Source organism: Lampris incognitus, chromosome 9 (assembly GCF_029633865.1).
Source record: "Lampris incognitus isolate fLamInc1 chromosome 9, fLamInc1.hap2, whole genome shotgun sequence".
NCBI lineage: Eukaryota > Metazoa > Chordata > Actinopteri > Lampriformes > Lampridae > Lampris > Lampris incognitus.
In genome coordinates, this window is record NC_079219.1 from 15,236,120 (window position 1) to 15,240,967 (window position 4,848).

Here is a 4,848-nt window from a genome sequence, read left to right on the forward strand (position 1 = left end):
TGCAAAGCTGAAGCATGTTCTCTTATTTTGCCCTCACCGGTTTGGAGGAGCGGTGTGGTTTTGCAGGAGCACCTCCCTGATTCTTGCCTGCTCTTTCTGTTTAAGCTCTTACACATCCCAACACACACACACAGTACAGTACTACGTGTGTTAAGGTAAATGGGCTGCATTATTAAAGCGCTTTTCAAGTCTACCAAAGTGCTTTACAGTGTACGCCTCACATTCACCCATTCACACACACACACACACACTGATGGCGGAGGCTGCCATGCAAGGCACCAACCTGCTCATCAGGAGCACTTTAAGGGTTCAGTGTCTTGCTCAAGGACATGTCGACACGCTCTCTGCAGGAGCCAGTAATCGAACCAGCGACCTCCTGATTACTAGACGACCCGCCCCCAACACACGGTTTATTGCCAGGGCTGTGTTTTAATTAAAAAATTTTGTATCCCCCCTTTTTCTCCCCAATTGTACCTGGCCAATTACCCCACTCTTCCGAGCCGTCCCGGTCGCTGCTCCACCCCCTCTGCCGATCCGGGGAGGGCTGCAGACTACCACATGCCTCCTCCCATACATGTGGAGTCGCCAGCCGCTTCTTTTCACCTGACAGTGAGGAGTTTCGCCAGGGAGATGTAGCGCGTGGGAGGATCACGCTACCCCCCAGCCCCCAGTTCCCCCTCCCTCCCTGAACAGGCGCCCCGACCGACCAGAGGAGGCGCTAGTGCAGCGACCAGGACTCATACCCACATCCGGCTAAACCGGTTCGGATCCCAATGTTGGTAGGCAACGGACTAGATCGCAGCTAGGTTACCCGGATGCGTTCCCCGGCTGTGTGTTTAGAGCAGGAGAAACACTGACCGGCTTTAGTTTTCTATCGATCTCAACTGGACATTTTAAGTTTCGGACGAAGCTGCTGGGTTTCCTGCGTTGCTCTGACACGTCCTTCTCCCCCTGCGGTGAAGGCGGACCGGTACTGTTGGCTACTTGGTAAGGCGCCACTAGAAACCGTAGATAAGCTTGTAGCGTTATGTTTGTACTGCCCCGCATTCCGTACTTGCAGAGTAGTCAGGTGATCATGCGGCCTGGTGGCGGCGCTATACACACAGCTACATGCCTGTACACTGTACCCGAGTTCCCCTGCAATGACTATTAAATGTTAAGCCTAGACGCTAACGCCGCCTCCATGCGAGTCGTTCTACCGAAACCATACGTTTTGTTAGGCCGGCCTTCGCAGTAGTTAACAAAAGGTAGTTTTTTTTTGCCCCCAAAGAAATGCTATTGTAAACTACTAATAAGACACGTTAGCCCCTAGCTAACGAGTCTGGCCCTTTAGCCGAGCGGCTAGTGATTTCGCCTTGTGGTGCAGTACACCCGTATCGAATCCCGCACCGGGCAAGAAAATAATCGGTTACACTATCTTGAAAATGCGGGTTACAGAAACTTGCAAACCACTGAAACAACCAAGATAGCAGCATGTGATTGGAGCCAAATGGTCAGTCGTTTTCTAAGCCTGACGAAAAGCAAATGGCAGAGGACGAGGAGCAAAAGGTTGTGGCGAGCACAGGGGGTGAGGAGGAGGAGGTGGGGTGTATTTACAGTACATCATTATGCAGTGGAGAATATCTGAATGACACCGAACTACAGACATGTTTAACCGAGGGAAATTATAAATTCCTCAAACCAAACATCAACAGTTTGTTATCAACAATACGAGCTTTACAGAAACGTTTGTGGTTTTCAGTTCTGGAGCGTCTTGTACCGATAAATCTATGACGTGTAAACTCACGAATGGGCACTTGTGATTTCCCCACTGCTTCGTTTATTCCAGCTGCCAAAACTGGCTGGGGGTGTCGGAGGGGGACGCAAATTAAGGCAGGAAGTGTTAAGTGGGAGACAAGTGACACGACATCACTTGAGAGAGGAGAGGCGCTCCCAGTGTACTCAGAGGGAGGGCGGATTACTGTAATCCTGGGTGGCCATGGCGGGACCACTTGTCACGTAGTTGCGAAGCAGCAGCAGACAGCTCAGATGCACACGACCATGGCCTTATTGGCACCACGGCCTTCACAATTCTCTCCCCCGGCGGGATTCCCCGGCGAGTTCACGTCCAAGGTAAAATTGGAAGTTAAAAATGGAAAGAGCTTTCTAAAGCTGCTGAAGTTTGCCGACCTCATATAATACTTGCTTTGACGCTGTGAGACGTCTATCCTGCAGGACCTGGGCAAGGTCGTTGCCAACCCGTCGTAACTTGGCCACCATAATACTGAAAGGCCTCCGTTATACTGGCCCCCAAAAGGCCACAAGAATAGTTTTATCCTCCCCCAAGTTTAAGCCCTTATCAATAAGTGAACTGTAGATTTTTTTTCTGTTCATAAACTTCTTAGTGCTTCCCATACACACACACACACACACACACACACACAGTGTGTAATCTTTTACTGATGTTTTTATCTACTCTCTCCACACTAAATGAAATAAACTATTTAATCAACCAAACTATTCTATTCTCCCCTGACTATTTATGTCTACTCAGATATCATCCTTAAACATGTTGATGAGTTACAGCCTATGTTCACCTGATGCAACTCACCATGTCAAATCTTTGTATCTGTAAACTGAATTGTTTAATAAAACAGATTCTGAGTCACACATCAGGTTTGAAATATGTTACTGCGTAGAAGGTTAAAGGCAGGGCAGGCTGACCCCAGTTGCCTTGGGTAAGATAACGAGTGTGTGTCTGTGTGTGCGTCCGAGTGTGTGTCTGTGTCCAAGTGTGTGTCCGAGTGTGTGTTTGTGTCCATGTCCGAGTGTGTGTCCATGTCTGAGTGTGTCTGTGTGTGTCTGTCTGAGTGTGTCTGAATGTGTGACCGAGTGTGTGTCTGTGTCCGAGTGTGTATCTGTGTCTGAGTGTGTGTCCAAGTGTGTGTCTGAGTGTGTGTCTGAGTGTGCATCTGTGTCTGAATGTGTGTCTGAGTGTGTGTTCGAGTGTGTGTCTGAATGTGTGACCGAGTGTGTGTCTGTGTCCGAGTGTGTATCTGTGTCTGAGTGTGTCCAAGTGTGTGTCTGAGTGTGTGTTCGAGTGTGTGTCTGAGTGTGTATCTGTGTCTGAATGTGTGTCCAAGTGTGTGTCTGAGTGTGTGTTCGAGTGTGTGTCTGTGTCCATGTCCGAGTGTGTCCAAGTGTGTGTCTGAATGTTTGACCGAGTGTGTGTCTGAGTGTGTGTTCGAGTGTGTGTCTTGAGTGTATGCACGTGTTCATGTTGATGGGCAACGATGGAGAGATGGAGGAAAGGGTGAACTCCTGTGTATAGAAAAAAAACACACAGGAGAAAAATAATTACAGGCAGCAGTGAAAGCATAATTACAAGAGAAAAAAAAGAAGAAATAATTGACATAAATCATGACAAATGCTGCCAGCAGGAAAGAGCAGAGCATAACGGGTAGGTTTTCAGTGTCCTACCAGAGAAAGTTACAAAGTCTGGAGGAAAGCAGCCTCGTCACAGGTCTCGCACCTTTTTGTAGGCGCGCTTTAAGAGAAAGGAATCTGCAGATATGACATGTCGATAGCTTGGTGGCATCTCAGGAGAAAGTCCATGAACGTGTTTAAAAGAAGCAGATTCGTCTTATAGTTTATTCAAAACTAACCGATAACCCGTCTGGTTTTATTTCTACCGCTCTTACTGACGAACCTGAAAAGCAGCTTATCGTCGTGCTCACGGATAGCCCGCTGTATGTTTTTATTTTTCCATTTTAGCAGTCATCCTTCTCCAGAGTCATCTCTCCGTCAGCGGTGCCATCTGTGCTCACATGCCAACTCAGACACACGTGTGAACAAAAAACACATACTTCTACACTTACATGCCAGTGACAGCTAGTATGGGGCTCTGCCTATCAATTAATAGGGAACCACAATAAATCAAGACAAAAAAAAACAAAACCTGTCTTTGTCGCTTAAGGTCTCCACACCCTCCCCCTGCATCCAACCAAGCACACTCTTTCAGTGAGCAAACAGAGCATGTTGTTTTTTGTCCGAGGGAGGAGGAATCAGGAGCGCTGGTACGTGACTACCATTGCTGCTCAACAGACAGCCGTAATATAACTGAGTGGGAAGCCCATGTTCGTGCAGACTGGCGGTTTATTGATAGGTAGGCCTCATTAGAAGCAGCATGCACCACAGAGACTATACACATGCATGGAAACCGAAGCTAAGATAACATAAGAGCATAAAGGTGGAAATGATAACGTAATAACAAGTCTCTCCATTATCAACGGCTCACTGTCTACCGGTTTGCATCCAGTTTTAAACACGCAGTAGTCCGAATTAATATATTAGTTATTTTATTTATATACATTTATTTGAATATTTTTTTCATGACATATAAGTATCATTTTGCAGCGCTGTAGTTGAATCCAAATTTGTTTGGTTTTTTTTGTACGTGTCTCAACCAATCAAAGCGTAGTTTACAACAGCGCGGGCCAAACTGTACCAAAGATGCTTTCTATTTCAGAGCGCCTGGCGGATATCATTACCCCAACGCGTCACTCTCCGTGTCGAGCCTGCCGCGCACGGCATCATGGGATAGTCGGAGAAAAGTCACGGCTCAAATAAAAAATATATATAAAAAAAATCGGTTCTGTTGTTGTTTATTTTATTTCATAGTTGTTCTTCAGAATCCAGATTCTCTACTGAAATAGATAATAATAAATATTTGTTGGCTGCATCGACGCGTTCACAAGTTCGGCGCCGCAGCCGCTCGCGCGAGTTCACGCTGGTCACGCCCAGTCTCGCTTCTTTTACCGTCTTTGACATCCCGGAAGTAAGTTGATGTTTGGGGGAAAGCTGATTTAC